At 47.3% G+C, this 27,888-nt stretch overlaps 2 protein-coding genes across 6 annotated transcripts in view; one reads left to right on the forward strand and one right to left on the reverse strand.

Annotated features, from left to right (window-relative positions):
* The window catches only part of FRMD5 (FERM domain containing 5), a 133,543-nt gene that overhangs the window by 64,959 nt on the left and 40,696 nt on the right, over positions 1 to 27,888 (forward strand). The window lies entirely within an intron of this gene.
* WDR76 (WD repeat domain 76) overlaps positions 14,604 to 27,888 on the reverse strand; it is a 66,979-nt gene continuing 53,694 nt past the window's right edge. The window contains exons 15-18 of the mRNA XM_083412034.1: positions 26,126 to 26,235; positions 17,947 to 18,107; positions 16,130 to 16,258; positions 14,604 to 14,746 (exon numbers count right to left, since the gene is read on the reverse strand). The gene's annotated coding sequence lies outside the window, so the exon portion shown is untranslated. The remainder of the gene's footprint in view (positions 14,747 to 16,129; positions 16,259 to 17,946; positions 18,108 to 26,125; positions 26,236 to 27,888) is intronic.

The raw sequence follows: 27,888 nt of genomic DNA on the forward strand, positions 1-27,888 counted from the left end.
AAACCAGGAATAGAGAACATGTGGCACTCCAGCTATTGTTGGACTCTCATCTGCCCCAGTCCACGTGGTCAGTGGTCAAACACCCTTCTGTGTGCTGTTCATGAAGCAGAATCTGGTTGGCTTTAAAAACCTCCTAAAGTCTCACTTAAGCAGGCATTCCAGGACGCATAAGATTCATCACATTGTTCTGTTTCATTATTTATTGATATTTAGCTGAATGTTTTATTGATGGCTCCTATTTTTATTGATGTATTTGTGTTTCTGGTTTTAAATGTTGTATATTCATTTCCCTTTTCCTTTTTTAAGCTACTGTGTTTTGTGTAAACAGCCAGGGATTTTGCATATTAAGCAGCAATATTATTGATGGTGATGATTTGAGACCCATACTTTTCCTTGGCTGTCTAGAAGCCCGTGTGGTACCGTGGTTAGGGTATTAGACTAGAACCTAGGAGACCAGGGTTCAAATCCCCACTTGGCCATGAAGCTTTGCGTGTGATCTTAGGTTAGTCACTGTGTCTCAGCATAGCCTACCTCACAAGGTTGTTGTGAGGATAAGATGGAGAAGGGGAGATCTTTAACTTCTTGGAAGGAAGAGGGATAGAAAGGGAATAAGTAAAATAAATTAAGAAAAGCAGTGGTCTGGGGCCCCTGGAGGGAGTGGGTGTTTGCTTGGCATATCTTCTCTGATGTGGCCTCTTGTGATATTCCCTTCAGCTGTTTCCACACAAGCCATTTTCTCTGGTGTTGATTTTTTTTAGTTCACTCCATTATTACGAAGCATCCAAATGCCAAAGTGTGGCTGTCCAGGTATGTCACCTTCCCTGAATAGACAAATTCATGGAATGGCTACTGGACGCAATGTCTTGTAGGAAGGATCAGGACAGATAAAAGAGAGTCCTTCATGCAGCGCATAGTTAAACTGGTGGCAGTGGTGGCCACCAACATGGATGGCTTTAAAAGAGGATTGGACAAATTCATGGAGGATGATAAAGCTATCAGCAACTACGGGGAACGATGACTATGCCTCTGCCTTGCTGGAGGCAGCAATGCTTCTGAATGCCAGTTGCTGGAAGATGCAGGAGCAGAGAGGGCACTTGGGCTCAAATCCTGCTTGAGGGTTTCCCACAGGCTGGCTACTGTGAGAAAAGAATGCTGGACTAAATGGCCCATTGGGCCAATCAGACTAAATGGTCTGATTTTATGTCTGTTCTTTTTTCCACTGCTGGAGGCAGAAAACGCCTCTGAAGTTGCTGGTGGGCTTCCCAGAAGAGGCAACTGTGTGGCCAGTGTGAGAAGTGGGCTGTGGAGATTAGGTGGTCCACTGCCCTGATCCAGCAGCTTAAGCTCAGCACCTGGCTGGGGCAGGCTGATTGAAACTGATGAGTCTGGGTTGCAGAAGTTGGCAAAAAGAGGTGCTCTGGGCAAGTGACTGACTTGAGACCTAGAGGTGCCCTTTTATCTTTCAGATGGGTGGCTTCCTTCCCTTTCCTAGCTGCTCTGCTCTCCACTCCGGCTGAGCAATGGCGTGTAAAATACCACAAGCCACATTTCCCTCTCCCAGTCTCCTGTGCCCTCTTCCCACCAGTTCAATTTGCTCTAATTATTCTTTGGAGTGGTGTTTGTAGGGTAATTAGCACTTTAAATCATCTTCCTAAGTATTTCTCTCTCTCTCTCTCTCTCTCTCTCTCTCTCTCACACACACACACACACCCACACCCACACACACCCACACACACACAAAATCCAGGGCAGGCCACACCGCTGAGTTTCCTGGGAGCAAGAGGCAGACATTCCATGGGGTTTCTCTTCCAGGCAATTCTGCTACCTTTCCAGAGACCCAGAAGATGAACTCTGCTGGGCGGAGAGATGTTAAATTAGCAAGGTCACTGAAGCATCTTAGCCTGGAACAGATACTGGTGCGTTAACTGACTGCCATGTGAGACAGGAGCCTGTTGCATTTTTTTGCTTCCGGAAATTGGCTTGGGTTCGCCAGCTCTTTGAACAAACGGTGAAATGATTTGTTTCCCAAAAATCATTTTCACAAGGGAGGTACAAGGCCAGCACTGGTGAGATGAACCATAGCTCATAATTGGCTCAAGGGTACAACATCTGCCTTGCAAGCAGAAGGTTAAATCCCTGGCATCTCCAGGTAGGGTTGGGAGAAAGGCCCCTGCGTGAAATCCTGGGGAGCTGCTGCCAGTTAGGGTAGACTACACAGAACTAGTTGGACCAAGCTCTTTCCCCACGAAGTAACCCAAGCAGACCTGGCACAAGAAGCTTTTAAGCTCTCCATCTTGCTGGGCTCGGGAGAGGCAGACAAGGCCTGCACAGAGCATGTGTTCTCTGAGTGCTGGGGATTCTCTCTGCCCTCTTCACCTGCTAGCTGTGGAATGGTTCTAAGGCTTTGGGTCTGCACCATATTCACGTACATGCAAAACCCTTGAACAGAACCCATTCCATAAGATGCCGTCATGCTGTACCTTGAACCACAGAGAACGTCCTGGGAAGAGGAGGGACTCCTAGGGGTGTTTGTAAACTTTAGCATGTGGGTTTTTACAGGCTGGATCTGAACTCTTTTATACCTGCAGAAAAACACCAGTTGGGCAACAGCCACCCCTTTTTCTTCAACAGAAGGTGGGATGTTGCAGCCAGGTAGAGCTGACAAAACAGCACTTGCGTCATTAAGCAGACAAACACCAGCCTCTCTTCCTGGTTCCTTCCTCGACACGGTCTGTGCTGTTGTTATCCATGAAACGGCCCCACTGAGGAAGAGCCACAGCTGTCCCATTCATGTAGCACAAAAGCACTTATCGCAATGTATTGTTGCTGCAATATGCTTCCTGCCAAGGAATTGCTTTGGATGGGAAATGATGGTCTGAACTGCTTTCTGTTTCTCCTTCTCCTTGAAGGCTAGCACCATTTGAAGCCCAGGTGAGCCCTTTCGGCCCAAAGGGTCAGCTGAAATCCCACCACTGCTCCCAAGAACAGAACACAAAGCCAATCCACAGGTCTGCTCAGAATTCTAGCATTTATTCAATCACCTTTTTAAACAGCTTGATTTTTTTATTTATTTTTTTGAAAATTGGTAGAAGGGGCCTTTCTGAGGCAGTGGGTGGCAGTAGCCCAGGAGAGGGCCTTCTCTGTGGTGGCCCCTAAGCTGTGGAATGCCCTACCCCACAGACACTTTCTGGCATCTTCATTGTACAGCTTCTACAGAATGCTGACTATGCACCTCTTGACCCTGGCTTTTGACACTTGGGGGGGGGTACATTTTCCAGGCCCACCTTATTTCTGCAATTGTTAAGTTGTTTTAAACTGTTTTTAATATTGTGTTTTAATTCTGTAACCAACCCAGGGACATTAGAGTAGACAATGAATGAATGAATGTATCATAAAAACAGAGATAAAAACATAAAACCAGAAACAGTGCTATAAAAACAAGTTAAACATGCAGCCTAGTTGTGCATTATTAATTTACAAATGTATAGCCCGTGTTTCTAGAAAAGGAGATGCTTTCACCAAAAAAGTAAACTGAAATAGAGAATAAGATTGAAAATAGAATTTAAAAAGCAAAATAAAATACAGCCTAACCTCCCCCCAACCAAGATCATTGGGAGATCAAAGCAAAGCACTGTTTTAAAAGTGGATCATGCAATGAAGCATTGTGGTGGCACTTGCTCACATGCCTCCAAAACTCTCCTCACCCAATTATTTCAATGCATGCGGGGGGTGGGCATCCTAAGTCACCAGGATCCACATACATGATTCACCTTTCTAGTTCTGCCACCTTGCTACTAGTCTGTTGCAGCATTTCCTACATTGGACCCTGTGCTGTTTTGAATTTGAGCCTCAACTGTACTGATGTGAGGATTCAGTGGTACCCTGGACAGCTCCATGCAGCATTCAAACTAGAGACTTCCTGATTGGAGAGCTCAGATGTTGCTTCAGCACCAGCCAGCCTCAGACTGTGCCTTATATTGTAGCAGCAGCATTGTCTCAATAGCTGGCTCTGCCTTTGGTGGGAGAAGCCTCTTCATTTAAAGGGGCCCAGTTAGCTTCAGTAGTCATTGACCATGACACAACAGAGGAGATGTAGGTTTTTATGGTGTGGCAGTGAGTCGTTAGCCCTCATGAACTAGCCTCCACTGATTCACAGAATGTTCCTTTCGTCAGTCCCTGAGGCTGCCAGTTCAAGACCTGCCATGGGCTTCAGGCTTCCTGCCTAACGTTATAGAGCATGCAGTTTCACCCAGCACAAAGATGTTCTCAGATTGGCTCCAAATGAGGGTGAAATTTGATTGTGGCAAAGAACATAGCTTCTGCAGCTGGGCTGAGCTGACACCTCACCTGCCACTTGCTCCTTTGTGAGTGGAAGCCATTGAGATTTCTATGTCTTCTTCCTAACATGGTCCCCCTTAGTGCCCCTTTGGATTTCCCAAAGCTCTTGTGGCTGAGTTGCTTAGATTTGCCATTAATTTCTCAAAATGGGCCCTGCCATCTCAAGGCAGACTCGCAGGTGTGCCACCTTCACTTCCTCTCCAGCGGCTCTGCTGACTCTTCTCCTGTCCCAGGAAAATTGGTGGGAGCCACGAGACCCCCCTGATATGAGCCAGTGAGCTGTGAGGTGCAGCATTACGTACATCTTGGGTTGGATGGAGGAAGGGGCTGGATTTCAGAAGGCCCGGGGCTGGATGATGGCATTGAGTGGCGCCTTTAGGAGATGGCAAATCTGTGGCTCCTTGAACGCAGTGCCAGGGCGGATAAGCGGCCGGCCGGCCTGATGCAGCCAGGAGGCTCAGGGAAAACAGGCTCTGTGGAAGATGGCAGAGTTGCCGCTCTTCAGCCGAGATTGGGGTGACATTTTTGATCCTATTGCGGCAAATTATGTCACTCTTTTCAGGCAAACAAAATTGGGTCCGACACCTACCTTCAGAGCATGGACGAGAGCAGGATCTTCCTAGTGCCTGGATCATAGCAGAGGGGATAAATATAGCTCCCTTTGAGTTGCCCAATCTGGCATCTCTCTGAGAAAGGAGAGGGAAATGGTTGCGGCAATTCTGGGGCTCGCTGGAGCTGTTATTGGATGGGACACTCTCCCCGAGGCCTAACCTTCTTTTTGTGCCTAACTTTAAAACTGATGAAGGAATCCGTGCAGACCTAATTTCCAAAAGGGCCTTTTCAAAATGAATCCCAGCTCTTCTCCTTTGCTGTCCCTTTTGCTCATATCTGCCTCACTGAGAGCACCAACATGGTGCCCCCTCTCCCTCCTCCCCTCTCATGAATGCTGCCGCCTCCTCCGTTGCTCAATATCTACATTTAGAGTGCAAGGTCCTTTGGGAGGAAGGACCCATGTAGCTCAGGGGAAGAGCACTTGCCTTGCATGCAGAAGCTCACAGGTTCAGTCCCCGATGGCATCTCCATGAATGGCTGGGAGAGACTCTTGGCATGAAACCCTGGAGACAAAACTGAGCTAGATGGGACCGCCAGTGGTCTGACTTGGTAGAAGCCCTCTTCTGGTGTTCCTGTGCCCTTGGAGCATAAGAAGAGCCTGATGGATCAGGCCAATAGCCCATCTTGTCCAGCATCCTGTTCTCACAGGGACCAGCCAGATGCCCCAACGGGAAGAAGCCAGAAAGCAGGAGCTGAACACATGAGCCCTCTTTCCTCCTGTGGTTTCCAGCAACCAGTATTCAGAAGCACTGCTGCCTCCAGCTGTGGAGGCAGAGCAGAGCCATCATGGCTAGTAGTCATCGATAGCCCTCCTCTCCATAAAGACATTGCAGTGGTACCTCAGGTTACATACGCTTCAGGTTACAGACTCTGCAAACTCAGAAATAGTACCTCGGGTTAAGAACTTTGCTTCAGGATAAGAACAGAAATCGTGCTCTGGCGGTGCGGCAGCAGCAGAAGGCCCCATTAGCTAATGTGGTGCTTCAGGTTAAGAACAGTTTCAGGTTAAGAACGGACCTCCGGAACGAATTAAGTTCTTAACCTGAGGTACCACTATGCTTCCTTTTATATGTCCAACATTCAGCTTTATTGGATGCATAAAGGAACCTATTCCTTGCTTCATAAAGTAACATGGAAACAGATGGTGCACTCTGCTTTTTCTTTATTGAAATAAGAAGTTTGGCTAGAGATTTCACACTGTAAAAATGTAGGGGTGTGTGGAGGCTAGCATTTCCCAAACCTTATGAATGCCCCCCTTCTCATTTGAATTTTGCAAATTGTAGCATTTCATACCTGGGTTCTAGTCTGCTTTAAATTGTCTGCCTTTAAGGGCACTGGAAAAAAGCAAGGGAGAGCATAGACCAGCCTTCCCCAACTGGGTGCCCCCCAGATGTTTTGGACTACAGTGCACATCGGCCCCAGACACTACAGCTGTATGGTGGATTGTCTTACTAAAACAAAGGAACTAGGCACACAAAGGAAGTACACAGCAAAATCAGTATGAAGGAAACATGTCTAAGGCTGCAGTCCCTAACCTGGCTTTCCTGGGAGTAAGCCCCATTGAATTCAATAGGACCTACTTCTGAGCAGACAGAAGTAGGATTGCACTGTTAGGTTGATATTGGTGGGAACACAGAGGCAGCTCATGAATGTGTATCCAGTATAATCGGTGGGTATTTTGGTGGCTTTGCCGTTTGAAATGGTTTCAATTGATTTACTGTATTTTTCACTGCTTTGGGTGCCTTTTGGGCCAAGGGCAGTGTATAAAATTAACCAGGACATAATATAATTATAGTAGTCTTAAGAGCTGATTTGAGTAATCAAATAATCATTCTTACATGAAGTATGACTATGCATTAAATTGTAGATCATCATAACTTAAATCCAAAAAGTTATGCAGTCATGAACCTTGCTTTAAAACAACTCAGCGGTCCCTGGTGATAAGCAATTCAAAAAACCAAAACAAGATATTGTCTGGTTTTTCTCAAGTCCTTAAATTACATTTTAATTCCTCCCGCTTAACATTTTCATAATTGGTATTTCTGTTACTGGGGCTTTATAAAGCTGTGCCAGCATTTCTAAATGCCCAGGATTGCTTTAGATTGCCCTCTGCCCCCCAAAAAGTCTGTTGCACTCAGCTTGTTTTATATACGAAAATCCTCTGTCATATATTTGCTTTCCTTCCGATACTGGGCTACAGTCAACATCTTACCTGTCATTTTGAAGTTCTTAATCTGATTCACATCACAGGGTTTTCCTCACAGCAAAACGGTCGGTTCTGTTGGTAATTTCCATCCTGTTACATCTTTCCCATTTTCAACTGCATCCATCCTGTGCCTTTTAATTTCTCTGCAGTCCCACAAAATGAATTTTTAAAAATGGCTTTATGCTTCCAGCACAAGCCCAGGGGAAGTGGATTTGGGCTTTTTTTGTAGCTTCTGACTGTATTGCCATGTGCCGGTGGCTAGGGATTGATTGCGGCATGGAAGTGGTACGGATTCAATTCGGTTCGCATTGAAAGGCAAGCCTACCTAACTCAAAAACTTTCTGAAACAATCCCTAAACAGCAAAACACAGCCGCCCTTTGAAATTCACACTTCTCTGAATTTTGTAGTGTGGTTCTCAAGCCCAAAGAATGTGTACAAAGTGCTTTGCACACATTAGGAAATAAAAACGGGAAACAATTGCAAACACATCTGTTCCTCTTTGGAAACTGGATCAGGTAATTCTGAAATACCGGAATTTGCAAGAGGAGAATTTTGGAAACATCCCTAATTCCAACCATGCAGCAACCATACTGTAAAACGTAAAGGTAAAGAGACCCCTGACCATTAGGTCCAGTCATGGCCGACTCTGGGGTTGCGGAGCTCATCTCGCTTTATTGGCCGAGGGAGCCAGCGTACAGCTTCCGGGTCATGTGGCAAGCATGACAAAGCCGCTTCTGGCGAACCAGAGCAGCGCATGGAAACACTGTTTACCTTCCCACCGGAGCTGTACCTATTTATCTACTTGCACTTTGACGTGCTTTCGAACTGCTAGGTTGGCAGGAACAGGGACCGAGCAACGAGAGCTCACCCCATCGTGGGGATTCGAACCGCCGACCTTCTGTATGCAATTTTGCCAATTTAGGAAACTTTAACCCTCAGGTGGAAGTAAGGCTGGAAAACAGCCTTGATTTGCTTTATTAAAGGTGGGGTCCCCTTGTACAGAAATGGCCTCCTTGCAAGCTGGACACAATTATGACCCTGGTGATGTTCTGTGACCTGATTGCTGCTTGTCAGGTCAGCTCCCCCCCCCCCGCCCCCCATGGCCAGCAGGTGCCCCCCTTGTGCTCCCAAGGGAGCAGTGCAACTCTGCAAGCATCCCTGGGCAGCTCCTGGTCTTGCCTCTGTTTTCCTGTCAGTTCTAATTTGAGTGTTTGCAAAGAGCAAGAGTCAGGCTTCTCTGTGGGGCCCTCTGAACACGTGAGCGCCTTGATCTCAGCCAGAGAGACCCGAGGGAGGAGTGCGAAGCTAATTAGACTCCCCACCCACCCACCCACCCTGTCTATGCCAGCATGGCACCCTCTTTGAGAAGGTGTGGACCTCCAGAGCCCCCCCTCTTCTTTGCTAAGCTGCTGGATCTTTGTTAGGCAAAGTGTTGCTCAAACCAGAAGTGGCCCAGAGATTGAACATAGGACATGGGGATATAGGAAGCTGCCTTCTACTGAGTCAAACCATTGGTCCATCTAACTCAGTACTGATCACACTGACTGGCGGCAGCTCTCCAAGGTTTCAGGCAAGGTTCTCTCCCAGACTTACCTGGAGATGCCATTGGGGAATGAATCTGGGGCCTTCTACATGCCCAGCAGATGCTCTCCCCCTGTGCTGCAGCTCTTCCCTGCTATGGCTATCTATGCATGGAAGATTTAAGCATTGCCTGGGGAAGCCATAGAGGTTAGAGGGAGTTAAGTGTGCAGATCATAGGGACCCAACATTTGGTAAAGGCAAAGGGACCCCTGACCATTAGGTCCAGTCACAGACGACTCTGGGGTTGCGGCACTCATCTCGCTTTATTGGCCAAGGGAGCCGGCATACAGCTTCCGGGTCATGTGGCCAGCATGACTAAGCCACTTCTGGCAAACCAGAGCAGCACACAGAAACGCTGTTTACCTTCCCGCCGGAGCGGTACCTATCTACTTGCACTTTGACATGCTTTTGAACTGCTAGATTGGCAGGAGCAGGGACCGAGCAATGGGAGCTCACCCCATCACGGGGATTCGAACCCCCGACCTTCTGATCGGCAAGTCCTAGGCTCTGTGGTTTAACCCACAGCGCCACCCATGTCCCCCAAACATTTGGTATATGACCCTAAAGCAGCAAAATCCCCAGAACTCAGCTCTATGCATCTTCCTTCTGCAACACACGGAGAGCTCTGACTCATACTTGAACACGTTAGGAGCTGCAACAAGCAAGAGCAGCCCTGTAGGAGCACAAGGTTCCTATGCAAGGAACAGGCTTGAGATCTTGAATCTTGCAAGGAAGGCTTTTTTGACAGAAAACAGAAATGAGCTCTGGGATGGGTTTCACGCTTCTTCTTTTTTTAAAAAAGCTTTCTTTATATATTTTCCAAAAATGCAATACAATTAGTCAAACAGTTCCAATATATATTCCCTTAATGATCAACTTCCTTTCCACCCTTCCATGGTTCCCTCAAATTATCAATTGCTGCTGCATATTATAATTATTCTATTCCATCTTCCATCCATCTTATTCTCAAAATAGCTTTTACTGCTGCACTTACTCCAAACTGCCTAGCATTTTAACATACAATAGGATTTAAAAAAAATAAAAATCTACAAACAGTTTCTAATCCTCCTTAAAAATTATCTCATCTTGTTCTCTAATTTTAAACTTGCTAATTTGACGTATTCCATCAATTTCACCTGATACTTCTCTTTCATAGGTATTGCATCATTTTGCCATGTTTGGGCATATAATGTTCTCGCTGCAGTGGTCGCATGCAAAAATAAGTTCATTCGATTCTTTGGTGCTTCTAATCCAATTACCCCTAAAAGGAAGGCTTCCACTCTCTTTGGAATAGCCCTCTTGGGATGGGTCTCACACCTGGCTGGCTGTCCTTCATGCTTCCTCTTGAGCTGAGCCAACTTGAAACTAGGGCTATGTGCACAGTTATCCGGATCAAAGCTGGTTTGGGAAAACTTCTTAGGTTAACATGGTGCTTAACATGGTGCATTGCACGGGACTGGACCAGATGACACTCCTGGTGCCTTCAATCTTGACAATCCTATGATTCTCTTCGCTGACTAGCTGGCCAAAAACTATTGCTAGGCAAAGGGATTATTCTGGCAAACTTGCTCTCATACCCTCTAGCACAGACATAGGCAAACTTCCCCCTCCAGATGTTTGGGGACTACAATTCCCATCAACCCTGACCACTGGTCCTGTTAGCTAGGGATGCTGGGAGTTGTAGTCCCAAAACATCTGGAGGGCCGAGTTTGCCGATGCCTGCTCTAGCCCCATCGTTACAGGAACCCAAGAATGGGAAGAGACTCAGGGCAACATTCAGACTTAGCCACCCCCCCATGCCAAAATCACAACAATATGGATGTGTACACACTCCTTCCCAAGCCAGTAGTGGGAGCACCCTGGCTGCAGTCCACAAAAGTGTGTGCACAGGGTTGTCCTCAGAGTGGCTGATCAGAAGAATGGGGGGATGGCAATGTGGAGACCATGCTGGTGGCACTAAGAGATAGAGCCTGAATTTGGCCCTGGCACAGGAGTAGAAAAGCTGTGAGATGCCCCAGTCCATCCTTCCCCAAGCTGGTGCCCTCCAGATGGTTTTGGACAGCTGTGCTGGCTGAGACTGATGGGAGCTGTAGTCCAAAACTTCTTCAGGGCACCAGGTTGAGGAGCAGTGCCCTGGAAGGATGTTTTCCCTGAGAAAGGTGGCTTCTACTCCAGGAGCAGCTATGGCCACACTGAGAGAGTGGGCATGAAGGAGCATCATTTGGCTATTGGGAGAAGAGTGGGCAGCCCTGTGAGCAGCCTTACAATCAGGCCCCCATTCTGATTTTTTGCATCAGAATTTTTTGTCTCAGGTTGCAAACTGCCCTTTCCCTGTCTTGCTTAAAATGCATTCATTTGTTTTATTTGTATTCTGCGCGCGCGCGCGCACACACACACACACACACACACAAATATATCCTGCTCCAAGCAGCTTACGACAAAGAAAACAGGAATGCCAAACAGTACAAAAACAATTTCCCAACAACACAGCAAAACACAATAGCAAATATAATAGCATACAGAAAGCAACGTTTCAGTACCATAAATGTAAGATTACATTTGGAGCATCCAGCATTCAAGACCAAAAATAACAAGGGGGCTTTATAGTTTTATCATGATGAGAGAAGACGGTGAGCAACATCATTCCTGGGTGTGTTTTTTTAATAGGTAAAAAAGGAAAAGGGTGGCCCTTGCTGTTGAATATGGTTGCTGTTAAATAACAAGGTAATTTATGTTTGGTATGTTCCATTTGCTACTGAAATTGTTTTGCAGTCTTGCTTTTGAAATACTTTCCTGCTTCCTTTGCTGTAAGCCGCTATGAGCATGATATTTTTTGTGGGAAAGCGGCTTACAAATAAAATGATGCACATGAGATTGCTCACAGCTCCTCTCCTGCAGCAGCAGGGTAGGATTTGCAAGGGCAGGCTCCAAATATCAGAAGCACAAGCGAGGAGGCACAAAGCTGCCATTGAGCAGCACAGGAGCCTCAGAGCACAGAGCGGAGATTGTGCCCCGTTAGCATCCTTCTGGCGGAGACGTGTTGGGGTGGCTGAGCACTGTGTCTGTGAGCTGGGCAGCCTCTGCTGCGCTGGACTGTGCATGTGTGTGTCACAAAAATGATTGCTCTTCTCGGTGGGGGAGGCTCCAAAGGCATCGCTGTCATCTCTCCCTGGAACACTTTATCACCCAGCTAAAAACCTTGCAGTAATTGAAGGGGCTGACCTCTCCTCACTTAACGTAATGGGATTTGCAATGCATTTTAGCCCTTGTTTGGGGAGGGTGGTTATACTGGAGGCTGGAGGAGAGTCAGAAAATGGACTTTGCTATCGACAGAGAACAAAAGTTGCTTCTATTTCCATTCCCGCTTTGCAGCCCGGAGAAGCGTCTTCCTCCTCCCCTTCCGACAATCCCCAATGGGCCTGGGTTCTAATTGCTCCCATTTTATGGTTGAGGCGATTGAGAAAACCACAGAGCGTACAGCTCTGCTAATTATTTCCATCCTGCAGGCAGTTTGGGTTGGCCCCGTCTGGTCACATTTTGAGTCCTGCGGAAAAGGTTGTTGGTGAGCTGTATTTGCTGCTGTTAAAAGCAAAGCCACAAGTGTAATTGGAGTTGGAGGCCTAGGCTAGGCTAGGCTCAGCGGTTTAAGCTGCATGCTCTGCCGTTGCGGCTTTTGCCAACCGCCGAAGCATTTTTGCAAATATTGCAGAAGGTGATTATTTTGCGTCTTTGGGGCATTTGCTTTTGCTTAAATCCGTTGGCTTCTCCCAACTAACAAAGAGTCGACTGGGATGCATTTGAGGATCACCAAACTGCATTTTGTGTGAGATCAAGGCTGGTGGCCCCCTCTTGCCCCACCCCCCAAATGAGTGCCTTTTGGAGCCTAGTATGTAGCAAAAGCGAAAATCTCTTATTGCATTCAGCTGCCTATGTCCTCAGATTGATGATTCCCTTGAATAGAGTCTAAATGTAAGCAATTAGATTATTCCAGCGAGAGACACTGACGGCCAAGAGGCCATGGCTGCAATGGGGTTAGCATGGATTGGGCACTTCATTATATGCCTCTGGAATAGGACAAGGGGTTGCTGAGTTTACCCCTGCGGGCTGCGTTAAGTGAGATGGAATCATTTCCTTCCACCCCCAGAACTCTCCACTTGCTCTGTTCATGGAGTGAGACTGCAGAGATTTGATGTCGGAATCCTCCATCTGGGAGAATAGATACTGCTTTCATGTTAAAAAGGGTCTGTCTGGGGAAAGGAGGCTGAGCCCTTGCCAGTCACCCTCTTTGCCACCTGGACCAAAATAATCTTACCCTTTCTAATGGTAGAACCATCATAGCTCAGAGGTAGCGTCCCTGCTTCGCGTGCAGAACGTCCCAGGTTCAAATCCCAACAGCGTCTCCAGGTAGAGCTAGGAATGTCCCTTGCCCCAAACCCTGCTATGCTGCTGCCAGTCAGTGTAGACAATATTGAGCTAAATGGACTGGCGTTGTGACTTAGTATAAGGCAGATTCCTACAGAAACAGGCATCAGACCCTTTGCACTTGGCTCTAGGAAGACAGCGACATCTTAGGCATATCACCCTAGGAGACCTGCTTCCCTCTTGCTCTTGTCTTATGGGCAGGCAGATTCCATGCTAGGAATAATTTAGGGAAAGAACTGAAAATGCCTTCATGCAAATCTATGGGGTAGCTTTGCTTGGAATACTGTGTGCTGTTCTGATCTTCCCATCCCAGCTCCTAGGGCCTTCAGGAGGCCTTCTTGGTAGTGGCATCTACCCTGTGGAATGCCCTCCTGTCAGATGTCAAGGAGATAAATAACTATACAACTTTTAGAAGACATCTGAAGGCAACCCTGTATTGAGAAGTTTTTAATATTTGATATTTTATTATGTTTTTATATGTCTTGGAAGCCACCCATAGTGACTGGGGTAACCCAGCCAGACGGGCGGGATGTTGTTGTTGTTGTTGTTGTTGTTGTTGTATTTGCCTGGGTAGACAGAGAAAGAGTTGTCTGAGTACATGCAGGTTAAGGTTACCAGATGTTGCAGTTGTTGTTGTTGTTGTTGTTAAATTTTATATTGTAGAACTGGAAAGGAATGTGGGAAAGTGCCCTCTAAATGGTGTGTGTAATCTGACAAGGAAAGGAACCTGTTTTCAGTTTACAAAAAAGGTTACTTCAGTGGGGACATGACATACATTTACAGTGGTACCTCATGCTACGTATCGCCCCCCTTACGAATGCTGCGGGTTATGCTCTCTGCTAACCCAGAAGTAGATGCCCCTTGTTGCAACCTTTGCCCTGGGGTGCGAGCGGAAGTCTTGCTTCGGCAGCACGGCGGCAGCAGGAGGCGCCATTAGTGAAACCACGCCTCATGTTACGAGCGGTTTCCTGTTACGAACGGACCTCCAGAACGGATTAAGTACGTAACATGAGGTACCACTGTATACAATTATGCCTTGTGTGGAGAAAGTGGGGAGAGATACATTTTTCTCTCTGTCTCATCCTTGTGAATGCCAGTGGCGCTGAGGCATTCTGGACAGGCAGAGAGGAGGACTTATTTTCACAGCATATACTTAATTAATTGGCGGAACTGCCTGCTGCAGGACAGGCTGATGATAGAAACTCACTTTAAAAGGAGATGAGACAAATTAACACAGTGGCTGATGGGAATTATTTGGAAATGGAGGGTGTTTTGGTTGCTGAACGCTGACACTGTTTCCAAAACCTGAAATAAGAGATTTGGAGGGAAAGGAAAGTTAAATACTCACATTGGGGTATTCGCTGAAAGATTGAAAAAAAAAGACAGGATTTTTTTCACTTCATGAAACACTCAGGATTTCCACAGAAAGAGGGGTTGACAAAATTCCTTAGTGAGGCGTTTATTGAAATGAATGGAAAATGGGGGGTTATAGACCAGGGAGATTGTTTCACCATTGTGGGGATTAGCATAGGTGCTAAGATAGCACATCACTCGGGTGTGATGAATGAATGGATAGCCTTCTTTTCCTGTAATAAACAGAATTCAGTTATTTATAGCATCCCCCTTTCCTCTTTGACTGTAAAGGGTAGTGTCTTCTGTAAAGTACATGGAAGACAAGATTGATTTCTTTGTGATGATGAAATTTTTGCCCTTGTTTTGCTAATTTCCCCCAGAAACAGGATTTGTGTTTTGCACGAGTCCCATGGAAATACCAAGCTGCTTCTGGTTCTTGTGACTGTCAGTCCAAATAACCATCCCCTCGATCAGATTTTCTCAGAAGTTCATTCTGATCTGACAGTTCTCCTCATGAAGGTCAAGAGTTGGCCACATGTGTGTGTCTATTGTCTAGCAGCTGGCGGAGATTTTCAGACTAAGTAAGACAAAAATAGCACTAGACACACACACACACGTCTCCTGGGAATTAAAACTTTTCAGCTGAAAAACTCCCAACTTCCAAGTTTGATTTGCACTCTCTCTGATGTATATTTTGCTCTAGGAGGCTTAGTTTGGTCAGAATCAAGTATACACTTTCAGAGTTAACGCTAAATACATTACTTCTAGTCTGTGAGCTACCATAGCTGCTAGAGGGTTGTGAAAATTTGTGTCCCAGGCTTTTTAGACTTGTCTGCCAGATGTTAAATATATTGGCATTATTTTCAGCTCTACTACCCTACTATTTAGTTCAAGTTAAGTTCCATGGTTTCACCACTGAAATGTGTGCACCTTCCAGCCTCAGAATCTGCATGCCTAGATGCTTGGGCGCCATGCTCCTGAAAATGAAGGGTCAGAGTTGCAAGGGACCAGCACATTCTTCCCACATCTTGGAGAGTGTAGGGAGTGTGGGCTGCCTTTCCGCCCTGAGTGGCTTATAAGGGAACTGTCCGGGAAATGCAGAGTGCTTTGGCCTCAGAGTTCTTGGGTTTTAGGTAGTTTAACGGGGGTCTGCCAGGGAATCAAACAAGATGCTTTGAAATTGGACCAGGATAAGGCAGCTGGGAGCTGGCCCTGCATTCCCCAGTAATTTGTGTGCCGGGGGCACGGTCTCAGAGCCTTTTCAAATTAAGCGCTTTGATGCAACCCCAGTTTTCCCCCTTTGGTTCTGGGGTTGTGGGTGACAAAAAGGGGGCGGTGGCAGCAGGTACTGGAGAGTAAGACTCAACTAGCAGCACTGCAGGGCTGTTGTGTTGCAGTTGGGTAAGGGAGGGAGTATAGGAGACTGTCCTGAGCACCCCTACCTCCATTCTTCACACCTTACATTTCAGATTATTCCAAGGAAGTGCATCATGCTGAAAGGGGTAGACCGATGGGGCTGAGCCCTTCCTTCCAGAAGCAAATGCATTTTCCATTTTAATTTTAGTAATTCCTTTGGTTGCTCCTCCCCACCTTGACCAGCAGAGAGCACCACATACCTTTCTAATTAGGCGAAAGTGTGTTCCGATTATCCGCAAAAAAAACCATTCTTTTCAAAGGGATCATCAGCACGGTCATGGCTGGGCTTGGAATGAGGGCTGGGTGGGAGTCGGCTGGCAAACAGGAACCTGAGATGTGGATAAAAGAAAGCCCATCTCCATGCAGTGCATTGTTAAACTATGGAACTCCCTTCCACAGGAGGCAGTGATGGCCACCAAGCTGGATGGCTTTAAAAGAGAGGATTAAATAAATTCATGGCGGAGAGGGCTATTGATGGCTGCCATCCATGATAGCTATGCGCTGCCTCTGCAATTGGAGGCAGTGATGCTTCTGAAAACCAGTTTCTGAAAACTGCAAGAGGGGAGGGTTGCTCTTGTGCTGAAATCCTGCTTGCAGATTTCCCATAAGGGCATCTGGTTGGCCACTGTGAGCACAAGATGCTGTCCTAGATGGGCCACTGGCTTGATCCAGCAGGCTCTTCTTATGTTCTTGTGTTGGAGTTCAGACCTGGATGCCTCTTACTCCACCTCAGAGGCAGAGCAAATCAGGCACAACGTTAATCTCTCTGCATCCCTGGAGCAGCAGCTGTTCTCTAGGTCACATCAAAGGGGACAGTGGCTTTCACTTGGAGCAGTTAGAGACCCTTTAGCGGTGCAATGGGAGAGTACAACAAGATGAAACCTGGGAATGAGGAGTTTTAAGGCCAGAATGGGGAGCGGGAGAGACAGGCAGGCAGACTAGGTCCCTTCATGCAACAGGAAATTTCAGGGAGCGCACCTTGAAAGGCCTGTCGTAAAATGCTCGTGGCTGGGGGAGCATTTCTGCATATCTGTGCCTGAGAAGACTAATTTATTTCATGGCAGTTGGATGGTGTCTCGTTACAGGTGCTCAGCTGATAAATGGGAAACTGGAAACAGGAGGCGTGTGTCACGAATATAGCTGTCGGGTTGTGTGATTTCAGGTGCAGGGAGGCTGTGTGGGGCTCGTTGTCAGGAGCGCCACCATGCGCCACCAAGCCACAAGCTTTGGTTCCTTTGGGCCCCGGGGTGATTGCGCACACCTTGCATGAATGGATGTGTGCAATTGAATTAGCCAGGCCCTGGAGACTGTCTGCCCACAACTCCACCTTGAATAATCCAATGCATACAGGTTCTGGAAGAGAGGAAGTCAGCAGCAGCAGCAGCAGCAGCAGCAGCAGGGAAGTGGTGACTTGGAGAAATGAGTGGGTTTCCTCCCCTGGAAATGCTGCCTCCATCTCCGATTGCGTTCCTTACTCTAGATTAAAATCCTGCCTCTGCAATATTCTCTCACTGCCACCTAGCTGTGCCGTTCATTTTTTATTTTATATATTGTGTTAATATCCCCCCTCTTCTCCAAGGAGCTCCAAGTGGTACACGTGGTTCTGCCCCATTTAATTTAATCCCCACAACAACCCTGTGAGGTAGGTTAAGCTGAGAGGTGGTGAGTGGCAGAAGGTCACCCGGTGAGCCTCATGGCCAAGTGGGGATTTGAACCCTGGTTCTCCCAGGTCCTAGGGACGTGGTGCTGTGGGTTAAACCACAGAGCCTAGGACTTGCTGATCAGAAGGTTGGTGGTTCGAACCCCTGCGACGGGGTGAGCTCCCGTTGTTCAGTCCCTGCTCCTGCCAACTTAGCAGTTCGAAAACATGTCAGCTTAGTCATGCTGGCCACATGACCCGGAAGCTGTACGCCAGCTCCCTCAGCCAATAAAGCGAGATGAGCGCCACAACCCCAGAGTCAGCCACGACTGGACCTAATGGTCAGGGTCTCCCAGGTCCTAGTAATTCAACAATTACCACTCCATCCCACACTGTTTTTCCTTTGCCTGCATCGATTGTGTCTCTGGCAAAAAGGGCACCCTGACCTTGTTTCAGGGGTGCTGTGCCTCCATCTTCAGCCATCTCCAACTCTTCTCCGTCTCACAGCTTTAGGTGGGAAACTGAGTCCTGTTTCATGGCTTTGATTAGTTAAGGAGGGGACCAAGGAGGGAGGAGAAATTAATGCGAAAATTCAACATTACTTCAGCAAGATTTTTGTGTGTGTCGAGTCCCTAATGGGAACAACAACAAAAAAGAAAAAAACATTTAAATGAATTCTTGTTTTGAAATGTTAAACCCTGCAGGCAAAGTAAGAACCTCCTTGAGATGGCAAGCAGAGAGCTGCTGTGTACCTTTATAGAACATTTTGCCATGCAAAAAAGCACCTGCTTTAAGTCATGCAATTTCCTCTTATTAAACACCTAGAAGGACTTTCTTCCCTCTACCAGGGGTCAGCAAACTTTTTCAGCAGGGGGCTGGTCCCCTGCCCCTCACTCCTTGTGGGGGGCCAGACGATATTTTTTTTGGGGGGGATGAATGAATTCCTATGCCCCACAAATAACCCAGAGATGCATTTTAAATAAAAGGACACATTCTACTCATGTAGAAACACGCTGATTCCAAGACCGTCCGTGGGCCGGATTTAGGAGGTGATTGGGCCGGATCTGGCCCCTGGGCCTTAGTTTGCCTACCCATGCCTATGCAAACTCCCTTCCAGGCTAGACTTGAGGATTTTCAGAAGTTCAGCCCAGCAGTAGGGAGCCATGAGTTGGAACATGTTCATTAAATGATCTGGCGTGAGGAGAAGCGTAGAACATCTGCTTTGCATCCAGAAGGTCACAGGTTCAGTTCCTGATGGCATCTCAAGGTAGAGCTGGGGGAAACTCCCTGTCTGAAATCCTATACAGTGGTACCTCGGGTTAAGTACTTAATTTGTTCTGGAGGTCCGTTCTTAACCTAAAACTGTTCTTAACCTGAAGCACCACTTTAGCTAATGGGGCTTCCTGCCGCCGCCGCTGCATGATTTCTGTTCTCATCCTGAAGCAAAGTTCTTAACCTGAATCACTATTTCTGGGTTAGCAGAGTCTGTAACCTGAAGTGTATGTAACCTGAAGCGTATGTAACCCGAGGTACCACTGTATAGCCCCTGCATGTATTAATAGCTGCCACCATGGGCAGCTTCGAAAGGCGCTTAAACAAATTCATGGAGAATAAGGCTATCAATGGCTATTAGTAATAATAGCTATATATTGTCTCTAAGAACATCGTAGAAAGGTTTGCATCCACCCACACCCTCCAAATAGAAGGACTCTGGGTCACCGAGAAGTTTATGGGCTAAGAAGGTTGAGAATAGACAAAGAGAAGAACTTTCTGGCATTTCAGAGTTAACTTGTGGAACTTGCTGCCTCAGGACATCACACTTGCCAATGACCTAAATGGCTTCCTTGATTGGTTGGTTGTACTTCACCACTTCCATTATCGCAGGATGGGTTTGCAAGTAAAAAGAAACCCATAAAAATATAATCAATATTTAAAATAGGGAAGAAGACAAAAATCCTGCAAAGGAACAGATTCACTGCCGACAGTCTGACTCCTGCCCCCATTTAAGTGCCAGATCCACGCAGAAAAGGTCTACCAACAGCTATTTTCCATTAAATAAATGAATACAGTCATTTTTATTCTGCATTTAAAGGGTTTTTATAGACGGCTTCCATAATTAAAACATCAAAGCAGCAATAAAACATTAAAGCAGCAATCAGAATGATTAAAATGATATCAAAGGACCCTAAAAGCACATGGGGACAAATAGCGCCGGCGGAAGCAAGGCCACCATCCTCAAGCCTCGCTCTGAGGGGAGGAGCCACAGGAGTGAGCTCTGTCTGGTTTCATGGTGGTAGCTTCCTTCCTCAAAGGGAGCCTAGAGCAGCCCACAAGAATAGCGCAGCATAAAAATGGTTTTAAACAATGCGACAGCACAAGAATGGGAGCCTTTTTTATTCCAGGGGCTGCATTTCCATCTGGGCAACCTTCTGGGGGCCACGCACCAGTGGCTGATGGGGACAGAGTGAAATATACTCGGAGTCGAGTGTGGATTTCATGCTCTGTATTCAGCTCATAGTAGTGAGGAATGGAAGTTCCCCCAAAATATCTGCTTTATATACATTATTTACACAATTGGCCGCACGTGATTGGCTAATTCTGAGATTCTTCTGTAGGCCAATCAGGTTGTGGATTCACTTCCACCTGGAGCTGGATTGGGTGGCTCCTACGGACCAATCATACTGCTGCATTGTTCTAGGACCAATCAGACTGCTGCCTTTTGGATCCTATTCAACTCGGTACATAACAGAGGCAAAAGGAGGTGGAGCAACAAATGTAAATTTTGCCTTTGTGCTATAGGCTGGTTTCTACACTCTCACCCATGTATCCTGCATGAAGGGCATGGCTTGGGGAGAGTTCTGAGGGCCAGGTGTGTGTTTCATTCATTCATTCTATTTCTATGCTGCTTTTCACTCACATGAGTCCCAATGCGGCTTACATACAATAAATAATATAGCAGAACATCCCAATCACAACATAAATTAGATAAAATAATTAACAAGTCCTAAATAAACACTATTAAAACATTAAAAACCACAGCACAACCACAAGAAAAGTCATAAAGTTCACAAAGCATTACATGACTCATAATCCACAAAACAATATTAATAATCATAAACAAACTCAGAAGCAAGTCCCACAGTAGGGCTTACTCCTGAGTAAGAGCAGCAGCTCAGCCTAAAGCAGTGTTGAAACCAAGGGGTTGTGTCCAGTGTTAATCCCTTTCAGAGTAGATCCATTGAAATTAATGAACACAACTGACTCAGATGCATTCATTTCAATGGGTCTCCTCTGAGTATGACTTGAGTGGTGGTGGGGTTATTTCCTTGACTCCCCTTTCTCTCTCTTTACCCTTTCTTTGATTTGAGGGGCTGGGAAGGTCCAGGGCCGGATCCTGCCTCATTTCCTGGCCAGCATGCTTCCCTGGTTGCATTTTCTGAGCTGTGACACTGTCTGCGAGCCTCTGAAGGGGAGTGGAGATGCCATGGTCCTTGTTTCAGGGGGAGCAGCTGCAGCAGAGGAAGGCTGCCAGTGGGGTTCTGAGGATGCCTGAACTCTGCTGAAGAAGTCTTTTTTTAAAAAAGCCTATGTACTATGTGATTCCTTCATTTCCCCTCGTTTGCCTGGCGTACGATGACTTATTTCCCATCAGGTGCCCGCTTTCTGGCTGGAGGTTTTTTTCTTCTCATCTATTCCCCATCCCCCCTCATTTTGATGGACCCTTCCTTATGCACATGGGGGCGCTTAACGATTCCTTCCTTTTCAAAGATGCAGTGCAAAGCTGAGAGTCTTTGAGGACACATGCATTTGGTTTGCTCACGACACAGGAGCTCATGATCCTGTGAGGGCTCCTGAGGACTTTCTCCTAAGAGAGAGATTGGCAGGCAGGCAGGCAGGCAGCTCCTTGGTGGGTAAAGGACCAGGCCCCATCCCCCTTTCTCCTTCCAGCCACCCCTGGCTATGTCTCAGGCAGCCATTTCTGCTGACTAGGGCTCCCCGTTTCCCGAAAGCTCCCTTTGCTCCTCTTTTAAGGTGCTGCAAGATGCTTTCTGTTTGCACGAGAGGCTCACTCGGGTGCAGGAAGTGTTTATTCTTTGCCTCATTTACCCCCGTTTTGCCAAGTGCCTTAATGCCTTATCTGGGCTTCCAGCCTTTGTCCACTGGGGGTGTTTTGTTGTGCTGTTTTATTCATTTGGTAAGATGCTGCCTGGGGCAGGATTTGTTCTGCCCATGAAGCACACCAGCCTCTCTCCACCTGGCGCCCTCCAGATGTTTTGAACTACAGTTCCCATCAGCCCCAGGCAGCCTAGGCTGATGGGACCTGTAGTCCAAAACATGTGGAAGGTGCCAGGTGGAGGAAGGCTGCCCTAATAATTACCTTCTCCCTCATGATTCCTCAAATCCAGTGTGGTGTAGTGGTTAAGAGCGGTAGTCTCGTAATCTGGTGAACCGGGTTCGCTTCCCCACTCCTCCACATGCAGCTGCTCGGTGTCCTTGGGCCAGTCACACTTCTCTGAAGTCTCTCGGCCCCACTCACCTTTGTTGTGGGGGAGGAAGGGAAAGAAAATTGTGAGCCGCTTTGAGACTCCTTCGGGTAGTGATAAAGTGGGATATCAAATCCAAAACTACTCTTCTTCCACAGCTATGGAACTCTTTCCCTGAGGCGTGTCTTCAAAACCTGGCCTCTCTCGGCTTTGTTTCAGCCAGGTCTGTTCAGTTGTGGGCTGGGTCTTCCTCAGGCTGGTTCCCTCCAGATGCTTTGGACTACAACTCCCATCAGCCTCAGCATCGTTCAGCTCTGCTGGTTGGGACGGGTGGGAGTTGTAGTCCCAAACATCTGGAAGGCACCAGGCTGTTACAACATATACATCCATGTGCCCACTCCACAAGACAAGGCAGGCATGTGCATTGTGGTATTTGGGGAGATGTATTTGCACAAACGAAAAGTATGAGGTTGAAATTATTCCATGCAGAAATGATCCTTGGTAAACAGCTAAGGAGGACGGAGGAGAGCCTCCCAGTCCCACCCCCTGCCCTGCATGACAGCAGCTCAGTTTGTGGCTGGTGCTATGAAGAACTGTCCACAATAAAGAATAAAACAATTCTAGAGTTAGAAAAGGGGTGCGGGTGGCGCTGTGGGTTAAACCACAGAGCCTAGGATTTGCCGATCAGAAGGTCGGCGATTCGAATCCCCGCGACGGGGTGAGCTCCCTTTGCTTGGTCCCTGCTCCTGCACACCTAGCAGTTCGAAAGCCCACAGTGCAAGTAGATAAATAGGTACCACTCTGGCGGGAAGGTAAACGGCGTTTCCGTGCGCTGCTCTGGTTCGCCAGAAGCGGCTCAGTCATGCGGGCCACATGACCCGGAAGCTGTACGCCAGCTCCCTCGGCCAATAAAGCGAGATGAGCGCCGCAACCCGAGTCAGCCACAACTGGACCTAATGGCCACGGGTCCCTTTAGCTTTATCTAGAGTTAGAAAAGACATAAGGGAGTCATCGTCCAACCCCCTCCAATGCAGTGATCACAGCTAATCACAGCTTCAGGAACTCTAAGAAGCAGCACACCCTGCAAGCAGAAACAGAGCGTGTCAAGGCCAGCAAAATAGAAAGGCTGGCCTTTTTGAAGTAATAGGATTTTTAAAAAACCTGTTAGCTCTCCAGCTGTGGACAAGTTTCTAAAGCCCTCTGGTGCCAGCTTTTAAAAAGAGAAAAGTCACATCTCTTTAAGGACAGTAGCCACATCACTTAGGTTCCCTTTGGCCAAGATACGCCCACCTGCCCTATATCTGGTGCTGTGCATGGGGCAGGTGTGGGGCTTGTAGAGAGGCGGCTGGGTTGAAAGGGGCTTTACAAGCACCGACCACCAGCTGATTGGAGATGCCTGCAAAGCACCATGCTTCATCTCAATCTGCCCAGGCAAAAATGGGCCACTTGTGGTCATTGTGGTGTCAGGTGATTGACAGGTGTGCAGCCCCACCCACCTTTCAAACCTGACCCACTGGAGGTGGGGGGTCAGAATCCAGCCCACCCTGATTCTTCTTCAGCTCAAAGGAGCTGCTTCCCAGTGGCTATAAAAATCCTTCTGTGACCACTGAATCATAGAACTCTGTAGAGTTGGAAGGAATCCCAAGGGTCAACTAGTCCAGCCCCCTGAAACGAGATGTGACGGCCTGGAGATCACCCATCATGGGCCATGGTCAAATAGGTAAAGGGACCCCTGACCATTCGGTCCAGTCGTGACCGACTCTGGGGTTGCGGCGCTCATCTCTCTTTATTGGCCCAGGGAGCCGACGTACAGCTTCCAGGTCATGTGGCCAGCATGACTAAGCCGCTTCTGGCAAACCAGAGCAGCGCGCAGAAACGCCGTTTACCTTCCCGCCGGAGCGGTACCTGTTTATCTACTTGCACTTTGATGTGCTTTCGAACTGCTAGGTTGGCAGGAGCAGGGACCGAGCAACGGGAGCTCACCCGGTCACAGGGATTCGAACCGCGCACCTTCTGATCGGCAAACCCTAGGCTCTGTGGTTTAACCCACAGCACCACCCGCGTCCCATGGTAAAAGAGCAACTGTTAAAATAATGCATTTTGAGGGTTGCTCCTGTTGCTGATGGGAAATAGACCCCTGCTCCTTCCTACATCAGGGTGGTGGGGAGCTGTGCTGTTGCTGCCTCTCCAACTCCAAGAGCCAAGATTTTTAAATTTGAAACATGTTAATTGAGGCGGGGGGGGGGGAGGAGGAGGCTGTGTCTGGAAGTGGAGCGAAAGAGCGGAAATCTTCCCATAAACAGCTTTGGAAGATTACGCAGGGAAAAAATAGGGCTATGCTGATTAGAGCTTATTGTCCTCTCCAATCAGGAGCGCAAGCAAAGACGCCTGGCTCCACTTATCACTGCAGCAAATGCACCTTATTAGGAGAGTCATTATTTTATGAGGCTGTGTAGTCCGGGGAGGACAGCAAACATCCAGCCCAAGGCACTTCTCTGCTCCTCCATGCTGGCATTGGAAAGTGCAAGGCTGTGTAAGCAAAGGTGCAAAGCTTTGGCCATGCTTGTGCAATGTGAAGGATGGGGCTTGTTTGGGAGCCATGGGAGCAAAGACAGTGTTATTTTGATTAGGAAGGCCTATCTGATGGTAAGAGATGCTTGACAGTGGAACAGACTATTTTAGAAGCTGGAGTACTCTCCTTCCTTGGAGGCTTTTAAATAGAGGTCAATTGGCCTTCTCCAGGGAATCTTTAAGAAGAAGAAGAAGAAGAGTTTGGATTTGATATCCCGCCTTTCACTCCCTTTAAGGAGTCTCAAAGCGGCTAACATTCTCCTTTCCCTTCCTCCCCCACAACAAACACTCTGTGAGGTGAGTGGGGCTGAGAGACTTCAGAGAAGTGTGATTGGCCCAAGGTCACCCAGCAGCTGCATGTGGAGGAGCGGAGACGCGAACCCGGTTCCCCAGATTACGAGACTACCGCTCTTAACCACTACACCACACTGGCTCTTAAGCTGTGATTCTTGCACTGTAGAGGGTTGGACTAGAAGACCCTTAGGGTCGCTTCCAAAATCTACAGTTTTATGGTTAGGTTTTTAACTTGAGCGACCTGGTTTACTATTTTTTGCCCAGACCCAAGAGAGAGGCATGCTTAGCTTTAACCTAAGCACGCATCCTTTCAGCTGGAACTCAGATTTTCTGTCTCATTCCTATTGAGACCAAATTAGCTTGACTTTAGGCAGCGACCATGTGCTATCGCACACATTTAGAGCACATGGCTTTTCCCAAAGAAACCTGAGCGAGAGAGCTAACAGAGCTGCAATTTTCAGCACCCTTAACAAACAACGGGGTGGGGGAACTGTGCCAAAGCCAACCAAGTGGATTTGAACCAATATAAATGTAAAATCCTCCTTTTTGCGAGGCAAGATCAGATGCACAAATACATCTGGTGGGTGGCACCTTTCTTGATTTAAAATAATGGGAAAGGACCTGGGGTTTTAGTAGACTAATTGAACATGAGCCAGCTCTGTAGTACAGCTGCAACAAAGAGCTAGTGTGATTCTGGGCTACATACTATCCAGAAGGTGAGAAGTCATGGCCTCATAGAATCATAGAATCATAGAATCATAGAGTTGGAAGAGACCACAAGGGTCATCGAGTCCAACCCCCTGCCAAGCAGGAAACACCATCAGAGCACTCCTGACATATGGTTGTCAAGCCTCTGCTTAAAGACCTCCAAAGAAGGAGACTCCACCACACTCCTTGGCAGCAAATTCCACTGTCGAACAGCTCTTACTCTCAGGAAGTTCTTCCTAATGTTTAGGTGGAATCTTCTTTCTTGTAGTTTGGATCCATTGCTCCGTGTCTGCTTCTCTGGAGCAGCAGAAAACAACCTTTCTCCCTCCTCTATGTGACATCCTTTTATATATTTGAACATGGCTATCATATCACCCCTTAACCTCCTCTTCTCCAGGCTAAACATGCCCAGCTCCCTTAGCCGTTCCTCATAAGGCATCGTTTCCAGGCCTTTGAAAAGTTTCCAGGCCTCATTGTGTTCTACTTTGGTCAGACTTCACCTGATGTTCTGGGTCCACTTCTAGGCATTCCTCTTTAAGGATATTGGTGCCTTCGGATGTTTCCAAAGGGGAGAGCATCGGAGATGGTGAGGAGCCTGAAGGGTCAAATCCTAGGAGGAAAGGTGGCAGGAGAAGTTGGGCATTTTGAGATGAGGAGGCAATATAGTCATCACATATAGGAGGACTCTCACAAAGGTGATGGACCTCATTTCTGTTGCTCCAGAAGGCAGGAAACAGAACAGCAGGGGTGAAATGCATGAAAAGGTATTTTGATTAAACATCAGGATTCCATGATTGTGAGCTGTTCTGAGAAGACTTTGTTTTGGAAAATGTCATAGCTGTGATTCCATACCCTCCAACATTTCTCCGATGAAGAAATCAAAACAATAATAATAAATAAATAATAGCTGCCACAATAACTGGTGAGGTGAATGAGCCGTGGAATGGGTTTTGTATTACCTGAGTATTCTGTGGGTCTTGTGTTCATCAGACAATCGCTCTGTTGAATCATACAGACAACTCTAGAAAATTGATTGTTGTGACAACGCCACGGACACCAGCTCATAGGTATTCCTTTGAGCGTTTGCAGTGGTTGCAAGTGGAATTATGCCAAGACACAGGCTATGCAGATGCTAAGCAGAGAGTCACCCTGTACTCTGCTGCTCTCCTCCAGGCAAAAAATGGGGGCCTTCAGAGAAGAGGCATCTGTGGACTTCAAAGCAAGAAGTGCCTAGTTTGGATCTAGATTTCTGCAATAAGAGAGTAACGGTGATTGGATACATCAATGCTAAACCATTGCTTCACGTCCATAAATTTCCTAGGATATAGTTGAACTAGCATCAACTTCCTGGAGAGGAGGGATATCAATTACTACTAACTAAGATGGCTATGCTTTGCCTCCACAGTTGGAGGCAGCAATGCTTCAGAATGCCAATGACTGGAAGCCGCAGGAGGGGAGAGTGTGCTTGTGGTCAAATCCTGCTTGTGGGTTTCCTATAGTGGCATTTGGTTGGCCACTGTGAGAACAGGATGCTGGACTAGATGGGCCATTGGCCTGATCCCAGCAGCCTCTCTTTAGGTTGTTATGATGGGCAGGTGTTGCATTTAATATGTCTGGTAGAGGCTCCTCGCGCAGTGGTTCAAATGTGACAGCCTCAACCTCAGAGGGACTCTGTGAAATTAACCAAGAACGAGACAGAATCTCACAGGGGCACCTGAAGTGCAAGTCAGTTGTTTCTCTGCTAGCAGTCGGATTTTTCAGAAATCAGCCTTGTTCATTTTTCCTGCCTGTGTGTTGGGATTGCACTTCCTTCACTCAAGACCTGAAGCTGCGTGTTCATATGTGACAGCCCTGATTTAGCCCCCGTGTCCTGTTTTGATGGAGAAGGTTTGGCCTGAAATCCCCAAATGATGATTTTTTGCAGAAAGCGAGCAGGATATCTGCAGGCCTTTAGATCTGACTCCTTGTAAGTGGAGGGAGGTTGGTCTTGCCCCACCGTTTAATTAACATGGTGAGGAAAGAAAGCGACATCCCTTTTCTAGATAATTGTTTTTAAAAATGAGGCAGCCTCTGGTTTGGAGATGTCGCTGGGGAGGCAAATTTCCACTCCTCGGCTATTAGGTTCCTGCATGTATTAATAACTCAATTTTCTGTAATAATGGGGTCGCGGCGACCTGTGCTTCCTTCCTGCAACCAAGAGAGCGAAGGATCTAAATGGGAATTTGGATTTTCTCTGAGCTGCTCCCGCTCCTTCCTCTTCTCA

The sequence above is a fragment of the Podarcis tiliguerta genome (assembly GCF_965153285.1).
Source record: "Podarcis tiliguerta genome assembly, chromosome: 14".
In the NCBI taxonomy this organism is placed as follows: Eukaryota; Metazoa; Chordata; class Lepidosauria; order Squamata; family Lacertidae; genus Podarcis; species Podarcis tiliguerta.